Source organism: Lasioglossum baleicum, unplaced genomic scaffold, assembly GCF_051020765.1.
Source record: "Lasioglossum baleicum unplaced genomic scaffold, iyLasBale1 scaffold1757, whole genome shotgun sequence".
Lineage (NCBI taxonomy): Eukaryota > Metazoa > Arthropoda > Insecta > Hymenoptera > Halictidae > Lasioglossum > Lasioglossum baleicum.
Genome location: NW_027470816.1, coordinates 18794 through 29051, shown reverse-complemented (window position 1 = coordinate 29051; position 10258 = coordinate 18794). Strand labels below are relative to the sequence as shown.

At 40.0% G+C, this 10258-nt stretch overlaps 1 pseudogene; it reads right to left on the bottom strand.

Annotated features, from left to right (window-relative positions):
- Positions 1-4732: 4732 nt before the first annotated feature.
- On the bottom strand, positions 4733-5408 carry LOC143220944 (uncharacterized; annotated as a pseudogene).
- Positions 5409-10258: the final 4850 nt, after the last annotated feature.

The following is a 10258-nucleotide window of genomic DNA, read 5'->3' as shown; positions in this document are numbered from 1 at the left end:
GTATACTGGGAGTAAATCTGCTATAAAATATTGGCAATGGACACCCTTGTTCACGGTTAGAATACTAAAGCGCATAGTCAAACATTTGTACACCGTTACATATTAGAATTATGTCAAAAGTTTTACAGAAATCCGTATTTTCCGAGAACTTAACCAGATGTAGAGAATTACTTCTTGTTCAGAGATACAAATTAGCATGCATAGCTGTGAATGGCACCGACATTTCATGTATGATCGAGAAGATCGAGGATAAAATCGTTCGAGAACGATATCACCTTCTTCATGAAATCTCACATAGAACACAACAGCTTCACCTATCCTGTGGTTCAGAAAGTCACACTAGGTTTACCAGAAGTACATCCGCTGAAGGGTACTGGCAATGTACACCTTAATTCTGGGTTTTAATGTTAATGTATAGCCTCAATCCGTTTGAGAACGTTACCAAATGCTGTAAAATCAAACGTTCCACAGTAGGTCGTACCTTCCACGAACCTCGCCCGCTTCATCGACATTATAACTTCGTGTTCATAGGATCATATCAGTAATCATTTTAGTGACTGGGATCGTATCTTCATGTATAAATTAGAAGTACGATGGTCCATCCTTTCGAGAACGTTGTCACCTTCTTTGAGTGTCGAGCGGCTTAGTCAGTACCTGCAACTATCATGCGGTATCGAGGGTCAGGCCAGGAATTCCCGGAGTACATGCGCTGTGCAGTATTGTCAATAGACACCTTAATTCACGGTTTGTTTGTTAATGTAGTGCGTCAATCTGTTTGCGGAAGCTAGCAAGTGATATAATGTCAAACGCTTTACCGATGGCCATACCCACCGAAACACTAATTCGCTGTCCACTCGAGAGTATTACTTCGTGATCAGAGAAATAAATTTGTTTTCATTTCGGTGACGACATTTCAATTTCATGCATGAATTACAAGATCGAGATTCAACTCGTTTGAGAACGGTACCTCCTTCTGTGAGATACGAACGGGGAAGTCAGTAGTTTCACGTATCCCCTGATTTCGAGAGTCAGCCCGGGAAAACCGACAGTAAGCGCGCTGAAGAGTATTGGCAATAGACACCGCAATGTGCGGTTCGAATATCAAAGTACTGAGTCAAACCGTTCATGAACGTTACGTAATAGAATAGAGTCAAACATTTTTCTGACTGTCGTCCTTTCCGAGAAACTAACCCGCTGTATGGAGAGTATTACTTTGTGTCCAGAGATGGAAATTGGTAAAGATTTTAGTTACGTGCTCCATAATTTCATGATTGAATTATAAAATCTATGGCCATACTAATCGAGAACGTTACCACCGTCTTTGAGATCCGAACGGCTAAGTCAATGGCTTCACCTGTCCTGTGATTCGGAGAACCGCTGATAGTATATTACCAGCTGCTATAAAGTCATTCTTATTAACCTATACCTTACATTACGAGAAATGAAGCCGCCGTAGCGGTGTTTTTGCTTCACGTTAACAGGACCGCAGTAGTGGACACTGTAGCAGACGTACACCATATTTTTACGTAGGAATAGAAAAATCTAGGGTCCATCCGTACGAAAACGTTACCACCATGTTTGTGAATCGAACGGCTGAGTCAATAGCTTCACATTTCTTGTGATTCCGAGAGTCAAATATGGTATCTCACGATTAAGTCCGCTGAGCAGTATTGACATTAGTGTCCTTAATTCACGGTATGAATATTAAATAAAAGAGACAAACCGTTGAAGAACATTACCAAATGGTATAAAGTCAATCTTTTTACCGGATACCCTACCTTCCAGGCGCCTAACCCGCTGAAGCATGTGTCAAGCTCAGTGCTCACGGAATGAAGTTAGTGGGCATTATAGAAGAAGCACATATTATTTTCATGTATGAACAGAATAATCGAGAGTCAAACACTTCGAGAACGATCCCACCTTCCTTGAGAGTCAAACAGCTAAGACAATGTCAAACCAGGTATTCCGGGAGTCAATCTGCTCTACATTGTTGGCAATGGACACCTTAATTCACGGTATGGATTTTAAAGTACAGAGACGAACCATTTGGGAACGTTAGCAATTGGTATAACGTCATACACGACATTGCATACCTTACGTTCCGAGAACATTAGCCGCAGTATCGTGGGTATAACTTCGTGTTCAGAGAAAGACGATAGTATACACTTTAGTGACGGGAACCGTAATTTCATTTACAAATTAGAAGATCGGCTGTCAAACGGATCGAAGACGTGTCCACCTTCTTTGAGAGTCGAACGTCTGAGTCAGCAGATTCGCCTTTCCTGTGATTCCGAGAGTGAAGGCTGGTATTCCGCGTGTTAGTACGCTGAACAGTTTTGATGATAAACACCTTAATTCACGGTATGAATACTAAAGTAGAAGCTCAATGCGTCGGGAAACATTGTCAGTTGGTGTAGAGACATTCCTTCTATCGAAAACATTACCTTTCTGGAATCTAACCAGCTGTAGCGAGTGTCATGCCTAGTGCTCACGAAAACCAGTCAGTAGACATTGTATCAGTAGCACACATTATTTTCAAATATGACTTAGAAGATCGAGAGCCAAACCGATCCAGATCGTTACCACCTTCTACGAGAATCGCACAGGTATGTCAATAGCTTCACCCACCCTGTGCTTGCGAGAGTCAAACCACGTACTCCTGGAGTAAATACGCCGAATCATGTTAGCCTTATTTCACGGATTGAATATTAAAGCAGACCGTCAAACCGGTGTAGAACGTTACCTATTGGCATACAGTCAAAGATTTTGCAGATAGCCCAAATTTCGGATAAGCAAACCCGCCGTATCGAGAGCAGAACTTCGTGTTAACAGATACAAATGAGTATACATTTTGGTGACGGGCGCCATAAATTCACGAATGAATAAGATGCTCGAATGTCAACCGGCTCAAGAACTTTCCATGTTCCTTGAGTGTCGGACGGCTTAGCCAATAGCTTCACCTATCCTGTGATTTCGAGAGTCAAACTTGGTATTCTAGGAGTAAGTCTGCTGAACAGTATAATAAATAGAAACATTAATTCACGGTACGAATATTGAAGTCGAGGGTTGATCCGCATGAGAACGTTACCAATTGGTATAACATCTTACTCTTTACAGAGAACCTTACAATCCGAGAACCTAACCCGCCGTATCGAGAGGATAACCTTGTTTTCAGCGATACAAATAACTATACATTTTAGTGAGGGGCACCATAATTTCATGTATGTCTAACAAGATCGAGCGTCAAAACATTGGAGAGCGTTACCAATTGTTACAGAGTTAAACTCCACATCGAAGGACTTGTCGTTACGAGAAACTGTCCAGCTGTTTCAGAGAGTGCATCCTCCTGATCAGAGAAACAATTGGGTACACACTTTAGTGACGGTCAACATAGGTTCATGTGTGACGTATAAGATCGAGTGTCAATACTTTCGTGAACGTTAATCACCTACTATGAAGGACGATCCGCTAAGACACTAGCATCACCTGTCCGGTGATTGCTAGAGTCAAACCAGATTCTCCGAGAGTAAATGCGCTCTACAGTGCAGGCAATAGACTCCTCAGTTCTCGGTTTGAGTACTAACACTATTCCCACCGACATTTCACGCATAACTATTCTTACCGCGGCCGGTCAAATGAGCGATCTTTCACAACTTACATTATTCAACATTGAATGCAGACCAATAGCCAGTTTACCAGTATAAAAATATATTCTCTTTTATCAAAGAGTACATAATCTACATTTTATTCTTTTTCGTTGCATTTTTCCAAATGGGTTTCTCAATTGTACATTTTCCGCATACGAACTTTTTACATTTTATACAGATTTTGTACGTCTTATTATGGCAACAATACCTTATCTGACATGTTTTCCGTTCACGGCAACCTCTATTTGAACATGCGATTTGTTATAGTTGATTTTCATTGCCGAGCTATTGTTGGTATTCGATGGCAAGTTCTTCTGCGAATTGGAATAGAAATTTCTGTCTTGTAATTTCTCCACCCGAAGTTTCTTTATACAACACCAATACATTTATCCCGGCTAAATCCAAGATATTAAAAAATACTTGGAAAGGCCATATCCGAGATTTAGATTCTGCCGAATAATTTCTGGCCATTTGATCGGTCACATCTACGCCAAATCTGGTGCTATTATACAATTGAATCGTCTCCGGTGTTCGGTTGTCATTTTCTCCAACTTGTACGGAGTTGTGCGATGAACTGAAAATTTGATCTTTCATTGTTGGTTGGGCTTTGTGAATTGTCAACATACAGTTATTTCAGCGACTGAGTTCGATTAAGAAAAGTGCCATTTCGTCGTTTTTCAGTTTTGCCAGTCTTGGTGGCTCTTTTCTATTTGCTCCAATTGTCGCAACAATCGTAGTTTTTTTTTGCTAAAAGTTTTGTTGCCAAAGGTTGGCTTGTAAAAAAGTTGTCTGTGGATATATTTTTTCCACATCCTACATACGGTTCTGCTAATTTAACAGTGACAAACTCCCCAAGAAGAACTGAGGGTCCTCTACTTTCATCTTTTCCCAAATATGGAAAGCCGTTTATTATATATTTGCAACGTACATCGTATACTAACTAAAATTGTAGACCAAATCTGTCCGGTTCATTGGGGATGTATTGAGTGAATCTACACCTTGCATTCGTTGGAAACAATTGTTCGTCAATCGGAATATTTCGATCTGGTTTATAGCAATTTTGACTGTTGTCAATAAACTTGTACCAAACTTCGGAAATCATAGCGAATTTATCGGTTTGTAACCGTTCGTTTCGTTGATTTCTGTCATCAAATCGAATGAATCTCATAATCTCCGTAAAGTCATTTCTACTCATAGTACTTGAGAAAAAAGGCGGGCCTCACTTTCTATTCCATAGAAGTGATATATCTATATCCTTATCCTCAAATGCGCCGCGTGGATACATACTTGCAAAAAATGCATATAACTATGCAGTAGACTGTTCCCATTTATATCTCAACAATCTAAATGCCTCTGCCTCTGTGCACTTTCTCATATGTTCGATTATATTCTTATAAATTATCACAGAAAACGCCGTCCTAACATCGCCTTTCATAGTATTATATTTACTGTACCCAGTCGGGCCTGATGTTTCCCTAAAAATATGACTAGGTGCTCTTCCAGGATTAGGCCCTATTTTTGCTTCCTGCAAAACAGTTCCGACCATCGCAATTTCACTTGCCCCTTCCTTATTCTCACTATCGGAACTATCTAAAAATCTCCTTCTCTTTCGTCGTCTGCGTACGTTCGAAACATTCTCTCCGTTCTCATCGGTGTTCGAGTCGGTTTCAAATGGATCATAATATTCCGTAGTGTCATTTTCCATATCCAGAATTCCCTGATCATCTTCAGAACATTCTATAACGATATCATTTGTTCTCGCTAATAATGCATTCGCACTCCGCAATCGTCTTTATATTTTGGGGTAAATATTCAACGGCGGAAATAACAAAAATATGAAAATGAATATCAAAGTAGCTGAAAAAATGAATAAAAGATGAAATGTGAAACTTACTGTGACGTATTATTAGTCTTGCTCACTACTCTGAAAATTGCACTTATAACACTTTACGATATAAAATATAACAAAATAATAATAAAAGACTGCCAAGTATGCTCTTTGAGACTTTCACATTTTGATGCACTCTGTTCGAGTCGCAAGAATATACTGATTTGAATTCGTGAGAAAACGTCTATGCATTACCATCAGTTATATGTTTATTTATTTTACGCCATAGTAGAGGAGATGGCGTCAGATCATTCGAGGATCTGGAGCGTATCGGATATCAATCAAGCAAATAAACAACGCTATCCCGATAGTCGAGCGAGAACAGTAAACACTTGGAAGTGCCGTAAACCATTTTCTGGAATGCATTTATCGGATAAAATCGTGCCACAACTACATTACCTTTCGTTTGTAACGACTTTACAGATTGGGCATTGAGTCTTAGAGAGAAACAATTGCAAAAATGCAAAAATTATACTACCGGTCAAATGACCAGTCATGGTACATTAGGCAGGCTACAATATTTCTCAGAAAATAAACAATAAAAAAATAAGTGCATATTGAAAAATGTATCATACATATATATGAGGAAAGGTCGTAAAGTTTAAAGGCGATTCACTTACGTTGAATGTATGAAATTCCAATTGAATATTTAGAAACGGTCATTTGACCGGTCCTGGTAGGAATAGTGATAAAGCAGGCCGTCAAGCCGATGTACAACATTACGTATTCGTGTAGGAATAAACTTCTTACAGAATTCCCTACCATCCGAAAAACTGACCAGCTGCATCCAGACTATAACATCCTGTTTAGAGGTACGAAATAGTATACAATTTTAGAGGCGAGCACCGTAATTTCATGTATGAATTAGAAGATCGGTGGCAAACCGCTCGTTGATGTTGCCACCTTCTGTCAGTGACGAATGGCTAAGTTAACAGATTCTCATATCCTGTGATACTGAAAGCCAAACAAGGTATTTCTGGGGAAAATCCACTGGACAGTATTGATAAAAGACACCTCAATTCACTGTATGCATATAAAAGTACAATGTCGAACTGTTGTAGAACGAGACATATTGGTATGAAGACATCCTCATGACCGAAGGACTTACCTACCGAGAAGCATATCCGCTGCATCTGGTGTATAGGCTTCGTTTTCAGAAAAGCACATTAGAATACATTATAGCGATGGGCGCCATTATTTCGTGTATTGCTTAGAAGATCGCATGTCAAACCGTTCGAGCACGGTACCACCATCCTTGAGTGTTAAACAGCTACGCTAATAGCATCACCTATCCTGTGATTTCGAAATTCAATCCAGGTATTCCGGGAATAAATGTGCTGAACAGTATTGGCAAAACATACCTTCAATCACTGTATGAGTATTAAGGTACACTGTCAAACCGTTGTAGGACGTTACACATTGGTATGAATACATACATTCTACCGAAGTCCTTATCTTCCGAGTATCTAACCCGCTGTATCTGGAATTCTGCTTTGTCCTCAGAGAAACACGTTATTGTTCACTTTAGAGACGGGCACCTTAATTTCATGCACGAATTAGATAATCTAGTGTCAATCCAGTCGAGAAAAACGCCGACTTATTTCGAAGTCGAACGGATAAGTCCATAGCTTGGTCTATCCTATGAGTCCGAGATCCGAACCAGGTATTTCGGAATTAAATGCACCCTACAGTACTGGCAATATACACCATAATTCGCGGTTTAAATTTAAAGTAGAGAGTCAAGCCGTTGGAGAACACAACAAATTGGTACAAAGGCAGACTATTTACCGGATACCTTACCTTCCTAGAACCTAACACGCAGTAGAGAGTATCATGCTTAGTGCTCAAGGAAACAAATTAGTAGACATTTTGGCAGACGGACGACTGTTCTTCATGAACGAATAGTAAAGTGGAGAGTCGAAACTTTAGAGTACGATACCAGTTCCTTTGGGAGCCCAACAGCTAAGACAATAGCTGTAATTTGCGTGTGATTCCGAGGGACAGACCAGGTATTCCTGGAGTCAATGCGCTGTACACTATTTTTCATGGAAACCTTTTATCGCGGTTTGAAGATTAATGTAGAGCATCAATCCGTATGTTATTGTAACCAATTAGTATATATTCAAACGTTTTACGGATGGCCATACCCACCAGCACCCTAACGCTCAGTATCGAGGGTATCACATGTTGTCCAGTGGTAGAAATTAGTATAAATTTTATCAGGCGGACAAGTAGTTTTCATATAAGAATAACGAAATCGAGCGTCACACAGTTTGAGAATGTTACTACCTTCTTTGAGATTCGACCGACTAACTCAATAGGTCCGTACAACCAGTGACTCCGCAAGTCAAACCAGATATTCCACGAGTAAATGCGCTGTACAGTATTGATAAAATATACCTTAAGTAGCGGATTGAATATTAAAATACAACGTCACAACCGCGTGAGAACGTAACAATTCCCATGAAGTCAATCGTTTTACCGAATGCCTTACCGACTGAAATGCTATCCCGCCGTATCGAGAGTATATCTTGGAGTTTAGTGAATCACATTAGTATACAATTTAGTCACGTCAACATAAATTCCCGTATGAATGTGAAGATCGATGGTGAGACCGTTCAAGACCGTCACGACCGTCTATGAGATGGGAACTGCTAAGTTAGTAACTTCAGATGCCCAGTGTTTCCGATAGGCATACCAGGTATTCCTAGAATAAATTCGCTGAACAGTATTGGCAATTGACACATTAACTCGCTGCTCGAAGATCAAAGTAGAATGTCAAACGGTTGCAGATTGTTACCTACTGATATTGAGTCAAAATTTCTACCGTGGGCCTTACGTTCAGAGAACATAATCGGCCTAATCGAGAGTATAATTTTGTGTTTCGAGAAGCAAATTGCTAATCATTTTAGTGGCACGCAACTTAATTTCATCTGTCAATAAGAATATCGCGAGTCATTCCGTGCGAAAGCGTTATAACCTTCTTTGAGAGTGGCACAGCTAATTCAATAGCTTTACCTATCCTGTGATTCGAAGAGTCAAGCTATTTATCCTGGGAATCAGTCCGCCGAACAGTATTAGCAATAGACCCGCTAATTCATGTTACAAATATTAAACTAGAGTGTCATACCGTCAGAGAACATTAATAATTGGTATGGAGTCATACTTTTTACCGAAACCATGCCTTCCGTGAACCTATGACACTCTAGAGGGTATCTAGCTTAATGTTCATGCATACATATTGGTAGATATTTTAGCACATGGACACCTCAGTTTAATGTTAGAACAACAAAAGCGGGAGTCAAGCCGAACGAGAACGTAACTACCTTCTTTGTGAGCGGCATAGGATCGTCAATAGCTTCACATATCCTGCGAGTACGGGAGTCAAACCTAGTACTTTAGGAGCACATACGAAGCAGAGAATTCGCACTATACACCTCAATACACGCTTGAAGTATTAAAGTACAGAGTCAAACCGTCGGAAAGCAATAGTAGATAGAATAGTAAATGGTATATAGTCATTCCATTGGCCGAATACATCTCCTTCATAGATCTCAACTTGCTGTAGCGGGTGTCTTGCTTAGTGCCCACGGAAACAAATTATTAGATACTTTAAGAGATGGAAAACTTATCTGGATGTACGCAAGAGCAGATCGAGAGTTCATCCGCTGGAGAACGTTACCACCTTCTTTAAGTGTCGCCCAGGTATGTCAATAGCTTCACCTCTCCTGCCCTACCGAGGGTCAAAGCAAGTATTCCGGGATTAAATTCACTGAACAGTATTGGCAATAGACAACTTAATTCACGACTTGAATATTAAGGATCAGACTCAACCCGTCGGAAAACATTACCAATTTTTATAAAGTCATTCTTTCTACCCAATACCATATCGTCCGAGAATCCAACCCTCTGTAGCGGTTGTCTAGCTTAGAGATCACACGAACATATTAGTAGTCATTTTAGCAGACGGACACCTTATTTTCATGTATGAATAGAAAAATCGTGAGTCAAATCATTTGAGAACGTTACCATCGTCTTTGAGGGTCGAACAGCTAAGTCAATAGCATTACCTATCCTGAGATTCCGACAGTCAAAGCAATTATTCCGTAGCAAATGCGCCGTACAGAATTCTCAATAGACACCTTAATTCACGGTTTCAATATTAAAGCAGGCCTTCAAACCGTCGAAGAACGGAACCAACTGATATAATGTCATTCTACTTACAGAATACCTATCTTTCTGAGAAGCTAACCCGCTGGTTCGAGAGCATAATTTCGAATTCGGAGAAACATATTAGTTTACATTCTAGTGACGGACACATTAATTTCATGTATTAATTAATAGATCGAGTGTCAAACCGTTCGAGAACGTTACCACCTTCTTTTGGGTTCGAACGAATAAGTCAAAAGCTTCAGCCATCCTGCGATTCAGAGGGTCAATCCTGGTATTTCTGTACCAAATCCGCTGAACAGTATTGGTCATATACACCTCCATTCACGGTTTGAATATCAAAATGGAGTGTCAACCCGTTTCAGAACGTTACCGCCCTCTTTGAGAGTCAAACGGATAAGTCAATACATTTACGTATCCTGTGATTCGCAGAGACGAACCAGGAATTCCTGAAGTACATCCGTTGAACAGTATTGCCAATAGACACCTTATCTCACTGTTGGATAGTAAAGTAGAGCGTCAATCCGCTCGAGATCATTGCCTGTTTGTATAA